General features: G+C 39.7%; 1 long non-coding RNA gene across 1 annotated transcript; it reads right to left on the bottom strand.

The window, feature by feature from the left end:
* Positions 1–7,734: 7,734 nt before the first annotated feature.
* Positions 7,735–10,194, bottom strand: LOC142094493 (uncharacterized). Its single transcript, XR_012677671.1, has 3 exons — positions 8,410–10,194; positions 8,250–8,367; positions 7,735–7,829 (listed from the first exon to the last, which is right to left on the bottom strand). It is a non-coding gene; the product is annotated as an uncharacterized LOC142094493 (long non-coding RNA).
* Positions 10,195–10,585: the final 391 nt, after the last annotated feature.

Raw genomic sequence — 10,585 nt, forward strand, 5'->3', positions numbered from 1 at the left:
TTTTGTTTTGGATTTTTTCACATGCAAAAATAATTTTTCAGCGTTTCAATGTTCTTTACCGCAATTCCCCCAATTTGACACTGGAGTCGTCAGCCGCAGCTGCCGAACCATCTGAGAAAGCCACACAAGATACAGGACCAGAATGACCAGGAAAGTTAGCCACATTAGATCAATCCTTTAAATCCCAGATCTTAATTTGAGAGTCCATAGTATAAAAAAAACCTCCATATAATTTGGTATTTATCTTGTTTTTTTATACATGGGAGAGGGGAGGGTGTGGTCGGATAAGATCCCAGGAGAATAGTGATTGGTGGTGGAGGGTGTGTGTTAGTAGCTTACGATTGGTCCTCCCAGCCACACCCCTTCTGCTGCCATTTTAAGTTGGTGACCTAAATTGATTTGCTTGTTCAGTATTGCAGTCACCATGGCTCTGACTACAATGAGGGAGAGAGAGGGGGGTACGGACGGACTCGTCATACTCCTTTAAAATAAGGCAAAAAGCTTTTTAGTTTCTTATTTTTGCAAGGGTAGTTAGTTCACATCCTCTTTAATGCAAGAAAATACTTTTTTATCTGTGTCTTTTTCTATAAAATAGAGCAGCTTAATTCTCATAGCAGTTTTATCATTGTACCCTTAACTTATATAATGAACAAGAAATGAGTCACACACAAGCCATAGACTTTTGCAATAAACATGTTTAATTGGATTAAATGACAAATACAAATAAAAAAACAGGTAAAAAGGAGAAAATATTTAGAGAAGGATGAAACACATAAATATGCACTCTGAATCCCCTGCACATTTACACTGAACATATAAATCCCATTAAACTGGGCCTGACATATCCACCTCAAACTGAGAAAGATGCTCAATCTCCTCACACTCCTACATACTATAGCAACTGTCATAAAAAAACACAGTCACTATTTCAGGACCAGACACTGATCATTATTCACACTTATGATGTGTGTAGGCTGGGTACACACTACAGAAACTTTCTCCCGATGCAATATCTTTAATGATTTTAGTCTCGATCAGCATGCCGATTCATGTGTACACACTATACACGATTTACTTCAGATCTGTGCTCTTCATCTGTTATAACCATCTGCTGAAAAGATCGTGCCTCTGTACACTCTATGGAGTTCTGCCTACACTGCTGGGGATGAGTGTGTACACACTGCAGAATTTGTCCGACGTTATTACCATGTTTACAAGATTTTTAGTCCGTTTATAAAATCAAATCAAATGATACAATGTGCTTTGGTATTATAAAACATGATCGTGGGAGCGTACACACTAATGCGATATCGGGCCCAGCAGTCGTTTATTGTGTGATTGGCATGATAATCGGGTGAAAAACCTGCAGTGTGTACCCAGCTTTAGATAGAAAGTTCTAGATCAACCTCACCTAATGTTCCTTTGTATGTCCCTGTTTTGTCATCATTGTTTTTATATATATATCTGTCATACATTACTAGGGAATATGTTGGCGCTACATAAATAGAGGATTATATATATATATATATATATTATATACTATTAAATATGTTAATGAAGACAGGTGTACATTTAAAGAAAACTGCTGAAAAGGAACATTTTTGCTCTGAAACCTTGTTGCCCCAACTAGCAGAATCTTTGTGGTTCCGGACAAACTCACCTTTGCAGCACCTGCAGTCCTGTTCTGCTCCTAGGCTCACAGTCTGAATGTAAGCGCATGTACATGCTTTTCTTGCAACTGAATGTACAATGTACAAACTTGATATTGTATGTAACATTTTATCTATCCCACATCTACTCATTGTGGTTACCAAGTGTCCTGAATTTCAAGAAACAGTTGCAGTGTTTAAAAATCTGACTTTGGATTTTAATAATATGTTGCCAGTTAAAACATTTGTCATCAATTATGAGTTATTTCATGCTGAGAAAATATTTTTATGAGGCTACTGACAGGAAGTATGCCGTGCATTGGAAAAATAGCCCCCAACCAGCAAAACATCTTCTTTATTATCTTTTATGTGGTAGTTACTTCATATGAATTTGTTTGCGTGTTAGATTTATCTGTTGCTATTTATTTGTAAAGTAACCAAGAACATTTTATTTTAGAAGTGTGTGTGTGACACAGATTGACATGCTTCCTCCATGCACACAAACATACATGCATTGAAGCTGAGAGTACTTCACCAATATTTCTGTGCGACGGCCATTTTTTTATTTTTGCATAGCATTTTTTCAGTCGCATGGGGGGGCGTGGGTAACCCTTAATCATTTTTAAAAGATGGCTCCCATGCATACATATATATTCTCTCCAATGGTTGGACCTGGAGGTTTATTAAGAAATTATTGCTGTAGGGTATTATTTACATAAATCACTCAAGATAATGGACCTCATTTAGAGTCGGCCGCAAAGTCCATGTAAGAAGTGTAGGAGTGGGAGTGTGCCGCAGCTTGGTAGGGTATTACGAGTGGCAAGCAACCCCAGTTGCATCCCACTAGTAATACCCTATGGAGCTGCGAGCAGTTCCTGCAGCTAGCTAAAGCTTGCGCCACCTAATTCCTGCCGCACAGCTTTAGCCCTGTTTTGACATGTGTTGTGTCTGCGCCTCACTGCGACTAGGACGTATTAACATGGTCACGCCTTCACAATTCCACGTTCCTCCCATTCTCTTGTAGTGAGTCGCAAGCTGTCGCAAGTGTTAATTGCATCCACGATGCAGGTGGATTTGGGGCTTTCTACACATGCATGGTAGTGTTTTTTGGTTAGATGCGCCTAAAACGGACATTGTGTCCGACTCTAAATGAGGTCCAATGAGTTCTAAGCAAGAAATACTCAGGAAATACAATTGGACTAAAGAAATATTTTGGAAACGTCCAGAGAAAAGATAAACAATGTGCGGCTCTCCAACTGTTGTAGTACTACAAGTCTCAGCAAGCAAAGGAAAGCTACAAGATTTAGACTTACCAATCTAGAAGAGAGATTGGTAAATTAAAAGTGAAAAAGAAAAATAACTATTTAAAGTACAAGTTTATAGGTTTCAGTCACAATACGTACAATAAGAAAACAAATTAACTTACAACCATGTCTAGATAATGAAGAACCATCCATGTGTGCCAGGCATAATAAATTTTGTCCCTGGAATTATACACTTTTATAAGTCTATTCTGACTGGTCTCACCCCAATTATCTCATGTTATTAATATATTAATAATAGAGGAAGTCACGCCAACAGCGAAGGTCCCAAAATAATTAATCTATATATCTACTTAATTATAGCTCTTTCAATGCACAAGTAAACATTAAAAATAAAAAAAAATCTTTACTTTAAAATAAATGAAAGGAAGAAGAGTTCATATGCAGAAGGTCACAGTGGACCTAAAACTCTTTACAGATGTGCTTTGTCAAAGGTAAAAAAGCAACATTTGCACGTTTCTGATCCAACTGTCTTTTCTAGGTATTCAACTGACTTCTGTCACACAATTGGTGTAGAATAGCAATCACCTTGATGAGGATCACCTCTTTCAAGCAGCTTGATTCAAATCAATGGTGGACTTTTATTTCTAACTGACATATAACAAGGCTCTTGGCTACCAATTTATTGCTTTACTACACAGTTCCTTGTGCAAATATATAGGATTTTTCCATGATTTTTTGCCTGGGTTTCATGTCAGGCTGAGGCTGCACTATGCTCAGTGCTCTCCTGCTGTTAGGTCTGGGAAAAGCCAGCTCAGGAGAGAGCACGGTGCATAAGGACCTTAATATATTACACTGTGTTGGGCGGACAGAGCCACGGAGAAACACTTTTATTTTACTAAATATATATTGCAAAGGACGGAAAGTAGTAAAGTGAGAATTTGACGTAAAAACAGTGAGCGCAGTGGTAGGCTCTCTTTAATCAGTTTGACTGACAGTTAGGGGTCTATTTATGTCTAAAATAAGGATTTCTAGCAGGTGCTCTGGACAGGAGCAGTACTACCTGAATCCCAGTAGCTTCCTCTGGCTGTGAGACTCAACCCGAGTCTAGTTTGTGCCAGGGGACAGCTGTGTAATTGTCCTGTATTTGGCTCCAATTAATCCTTACATTTGTATTATGTCATCTACCTACTACACATAAAGTCAAAGTGATATCTATTTAAACTGCTTTCATAACATACACATAGTGTCAGCAGCCATTTTGCAAAAGCAACATATCAATTCACAAGTAACCAGTAGAAGAATAGCAATAAAGTGACTCAGCCATTTTAAGAGCTGTACCAATATTGATGAGCAGACGGCGTATCCATTCAGTAAAAACAGTGACTTTCCCGGTCACTGTACAGCTAGGCAGTGAGTGGATAAGCTGCATTCTCATCAATGTTGGTTCAGCTCACAAAATGGCTGCCTTCTTTGTGTGCAAGTAATGTGTGTACGTTAACGTGACAGGCCTTACAGACCTCCATGTATTCAATGCTTCTGATAAATATCACAAAGTCTATCTACCTTATTTCTGAGTATACAGACTTAAGTGTTAGACAAACGACTGTTGAAACACAATTGGCACCGAGTAGAAGTTATACAACAGCATGTGTGATGCAAGTCGCCGTCCCCTGAACAATCACTGGTACATACAGGTATATTAACGCAAAGTAATTTCACATCACTTCAATTTTAATTTTATTTTTACCAATTTACCAAATGGGTATTCAGTACCAGTTCATGAGAGTTGGGCTGTATCTTGGAACCCTCAACCTTTCTGTAGCTCTGAGAACCCTCTCTTGGCATTCACCGCGTGCCTTAATTGTATAGACATTAAATCAAGGTCCGCTGTGAACACGCAGAGCAGGGCTCCATATTGTGTGGTACTCAGAAGAGCTGTAAACACGGAACAAGGTTAGATATTCTATGTTGTGCCTAACAAGTTCAGTGATATCACTATTAATGAGTTTTCACTGGGAAGAACATTACCTCAAAATGTTTACTGATTACATGTTACACTTTTGCATAAGAAGAGATATGTTCCCATTATTTAAACAATACCATTTAGTATAAAAAGTTACCACAGGGGTCCTAAGCCTAACTGCGTTCTGCGGAATATCCATAATCCACAATACTCGTATTTTTGCAGGATGTCAGCAACAGATAGCTGGGTCCTTGTTATATAGTGGCATGGCCCAGGTAGATCAAGGTGTGATACTGACCAAAGTGTCCCCATTTTAAAATTGGGAATGTTAGAAGGTATTTATAAGGAAGGAAACGTGGAAAAGTAAGTTCATTTTGCCATAAAACCCCCAAAAATGTTTGTGCTACACAAAGTATAGGAGCCTGCTGACTCATAAATGTTCCCCTATAGCTAGATTTCCCAGAAAGCCCTTCATTGTCCTCTCTAACATGGATTATGATATCAATGCAGTGACTGCAGCTGGCAGGGATATGCTGGGACTTGTAGTTCCACAGCAGCTTGATAGTGACAGCTTAACTTCCATCTCACAGAAGGACTATGTTATCATGTATGTGTAATAGCAAGCAATGAAAATGCATCATTTGTCATCATTACAACACCGTTGCACTATGACATGACTCCGCATAATGACGCCTTTACTACAACAGAAACAAACAATGTGGGCTGTGTACAGGGGCTAGGAGCTTAACCTACAGTATTCTGTTAAATCTAGAGACCATTGAAAATACAAAGTGAAATTAGATTGGGTACAATTTCACATTCACACTTCAGAAGTGTCCAACACCAATAACAGGAGAGGGTCATCATCAAACAGCAGGGGGAGTGATAGTAGGCAGGAGATTATAAGTCATAGGATGGGCTTAATATTGTACAGAGGACATTGCATGACAAAGCGCTAATAATAAGGGAAGAGTTCAAAACAGGACTGGGAGTTAATAGCGTGCAGGAAAGTGGACATTGCAGGGCTGCTGATGATATGGGGGGGGGGGGCACATTAGACTGGGGAATGATACAAGGCAGGACATTGGACATCAGAGGGCTGGGGGTAAATATTATGAGAACAGGTGACAAAGTGCAGTACTGGGATATGTTAAGGAGAGAGATATAATACAGGTGGAAACATGTGAAATGGGAGAGAAGACCTCCTGATACATTTCAAACATTTAGGCAGGAGAGCAGACTAGACCTTTTAGTACATTGCATGAACAATTTAGTTTGGAGAAGACAGTTAATACAAAACAGGGATATGTTATGCCGAAATGGAGGAGATACAGCAAAATAAATGATAGCCAGATGAGAAAATGTAAAGGCAGGAAAGGACACATAGTACAGGACAAAGATACGTTAGACAATAGAGGACACATAGTACATTATATGGATATACTAAACAGGAGAGGGCACATAATACAGGATACATATATGTTAGGCAGGAGAGAATACATAGTACATGACATGTTATACAGGAGATGACACATAGACCAGGTCAGTGACATGTTAGGTAGGAGAGGACACATAATATATCATAGTAACATGTTAGGTTGGTTATGACACATTACACAGACAGGTGCATGTTAGTTCGGACTGGACACATAGTATAGTTTAGGGACATGTTAGGTAGGAAACGTCACAGAGTACAGAACAGAGACATGTTAGGCAGAAGAGGACATATAATATAGAATTGGGATCTGTTAAGCAGGAGAGAAGACACAGTACAAAAGAGGGACATGTAAAGGAGGAGAGAACACATAGTACAGATGAGACATGTTAGGCCAGATAGACACAGAATACAGGATGCACACATGGTAAGCAGGGGAGAACATAGAGTATAGGACAGGGATGGATTAGGAAGGATAGAACACATAATAAAGGACATGTACATGCTAGAGAGGCGAGCACACATAATACAGGACATGTACATGCTAGAGAGGCGAGCACACATAATACAGGACAGGGACATTTGTTATTGAGGAGAGGAGATAGTAAAGAACGGACATGTCACACAGAAGAGGAGACAGAAACTGCAGAATGTACATGTCAGGTGAGAGAAGAAACCTCACTGTACAGAACAGGGTTATGTCAGGCAGAAGAGGTGATCTAATGGTGCAGGACAGGTGCACTTTAGACAGCAGTGTAAACACTACAAGACATGATAAGACAATAAAAAAGACAGTGTACATCAGAAGAACATGCTACACAGGAGATGAGAGCATGTTCTACAAAACAAAACATGTCAAGCTGACCACACACTTTACAATATTATCTTAGATGGCCAAATCAATTTATATCTAGTCAGATTAAGTGGAAATTGTTCACTCAAAAGAATCAATATATGATTACAAATTGTTGGATTTAAAATAATGGTGTAGTAACATACATGCCTTGATTGTGTATTAATTAAATTGGGTGAACATGCAATCATTGAAAAAAAATGGATGCATATGTGGCCATATTTATACTGCAGAGTACACGTTATAGTACAGATCAGAGACATGTTAGTTAGGAGACCTCGTATTACAGGGCAGGGACAAGTTAGGACAGGAGACTACAAGCTACAGTTCAGAGACATTTTAGGCAGTAAAGGACACAGCCTTGGACAGGGACATGCAAATATAAAAAGGGACAAAGTACAAGACAGGAACATGTTAGTAGAGAAGGTCACATAGTACAAGTCAGGGACATGTTAGTAGAGAAGGTCACATAGTACAGAACAGGGACATGGTAAACTGGAGAGAAGACCACACAGTACAAGTCAGGGACATGTTAGTAGAGAAGTCCTCATAGTATGGGACAATGACTTATTAGGAAAGAAAACCTCATAGTACAAGACAGGGACATGTCTGATGAGAAGACCTCATAGTAAGGGACAGGAACATGTTAGACACAAGAGAAGACCTCATAGTAAGGGACAGGAACATGTTAGACATGAGAGAAGAGCTCATAGTAAGGGACAGGAACATGTTAGACACAAGAGAAGACCTCATAGTAGGGGACAGGAACATGTTAGACATAAAATAAGACCTCATAGTAAGGGACAGGAACATGTTAGACACAAGAGAAGACCTCATAGTAAGGGACAGGAACATGTTAGACATGAGAGAAGACCTCATAGTAAGGGACAGGAACATGTTAGACATGAGAGAAGACCTCATAGTAAGGGACAGGAACATGTTAGACATGAGAGAAGACCTCATAGTAAAGGACAGGAACATGTTAGACATGAGAGAAGACCTCATAGTAAGGGACAGAAATATGCTAGACATGAGAGAAGACCTCATAGTAAGGGACAGGAACATGTTAGACATGAGAGAAGACCTCATAGTATGGGACAATGACCTATTAGGAAAGAATACCTCATTGTACAAGACAGGGACATGTTAGGTGAGAAGACCGCATAGTACAGGACTGGGACATGTTAGACATTAGAGAAGACCTCATAGTAAGGGACAGAAATATGTTAGACATGAGAAAATACCTCATAGTATGGGACAATGACTTATTAGGAAAGAATACCTCATAGTACAGGACTGGGACATGTTAGACATGAGAGAAGACCTCATAGTAGAGGGAACTGTTTGAAGGGAAGACTTCATAGTACAGGGCACAGACATGTTAAACAGAAGAGAAAACATCATACTACATGACGGGGACATGCTAGACAGAGAAGACCTCATAGTACAAGACAGGGACATGTTAGACAGCAGAGAAGACTTCTTATTATAGGTTAGGGGCATGCTGGACAGGAGAAAATACCTTAAAGTACAGGATAAGGATATGATAGTAATTTGATAGTGTGAGATATTAGGCATTATAAGAAGGGTGCTTTAGGGAGGCTTTATAGCACAGGAGAGGAATATATTACACAGGAGAGAAGAGGTCATAGGACAGAACAGGGACATACCAGAAAATATTGCAATCTGCCCTAGGAAGAATGACATTACAACACAAACATTTTTGAACAGGGACTGCTAATGGGACCAAAGAAAAAAATTTCACATGCAAATACATACATACATCAAAGAGACCCATTATGGAGCCGGATTGTATGAAGTTTATTAGCAATCATAAGATGACATGAGGCAGAGAAACGGTCAACACGGGCTGTTATTGAATAGCAGAGAGGAAGCACAGGACCGGGAAACAGTGGAGACATTATGGGACAGGACGGGCTAATATTAGAAGGAGATTAATATGGCAGAGGAGAGCTCTGTTAGATAGGAGAGGAGTCACAGTGATACTAAGGTGCATTAGGAGATGGGACAGAAGAAGGGGGATATCAAGTAGCCGAGAGGTCATCACGGAACAAGAAGACATCGGTGATGTTAAAAAGGTCATCGCGGATTCGCGGGACTGGTTATTATAAGAAGGAGATGCGGCAAGTTGGGTTTCTTAGGTAATAGACATCATTAGACAAACACACACAAACTAATACCAGCGGCTGAGAGAGGACATGAAGGGGTGAAAACCTTCCCTGTGACATCCTTTGTGTTCCGGGTGCAGATGGGTTCATCTCCTCCTCCTCCCTTTGTAGATTTGTCCTCATAGATTGCATTTTCATTCAGCGCAGAGACAAATAAATCCCATGAAAAAAGAAAGGGATCAATGCTCCTTGCTCATCCTCAAAGCGCACACAGAGTCCGTGCAGTCTCTTCCTCCCCATCCTCACTGCTCTCTTCCAAGCGGCTCAATAAAGAAACTGGGAGGGAGCTGGGAGAATTTATCCCTCTGCTCCTGATCTTCCTTCCAGAGGGGGTAGTATGGGGTCTGCTCCTGGACCTGATCTGATCCTGTCTATGGGATTAAAGCCCTCTCTGCCCATCCACCCAGCCAGCCCCTGAGCATCTACTGATTGACTCCTGCAAGAGGATTACAACAGCCGCGGTGACGTCACCGCCATTCCCCAAATCCCATCAGTGAGCTGTGTCCTTGAGACTGGGGGTGGGGGGACAGCCAGTCCAGACCACCCCCAGCACCCTCGCTCAACATGTTGCCTGTCACTAATATATTATCACTTTGTATAGGATATTACAGGAGTAAAGTGTATGTCTGTCTGTCTGATTGCTATTGCCCATCTGCTGGACATGCTGACTATCTAATGTTTATACACACCAATGTGCACATAGAACAAAGTAATGTATGTTTCATGGACACTTGTGTACATAAATTGCGCAATACTCAAACAGCACTTAATCACATACACATATAATTCTAAATAAAGCGCAATTCACATATGTAAAAATACGCAGACACACGCGCGCACACACACGTATATATATATATATATATATATATATATATTTGTTCATACATATACACACACACACACACACACACACAAATAGCACTATGTAAACACACATACACACACACACACACATATATATATATATATATATATATATATATACATACATATATATACATACACGCACAAACAATTATATATACACATATAGCTAAACAGATATATACACAAATACCTCTATATAAATATATACGGTGAAATATCTATACAAGTACAGATATATCTATATCTATCCAAACACAGATATATACAGATGTATCTACGAGAAATATACAACATGTAAAACATCCATTGTCCACATTAGAAGCTAAAATAACAATGCTTGATTTACACATATGGGGTCGCA

Source organism: Mixophyes fleayi, chromosome 6, assembly GCF_038048845.1.
Source record: "Mixophyes fleayi isolate aMixFle1 chromosome 6, aMixFle1.hap1, whole genome shotgun sequence".
Taxonomy (NCBI): domain Eukaryota; kingdom Metazoa; phylum Chordata; class Amphibia; order Anura; family Limnodynastidae; genus Mixophyes; species Mixophyes fleayi.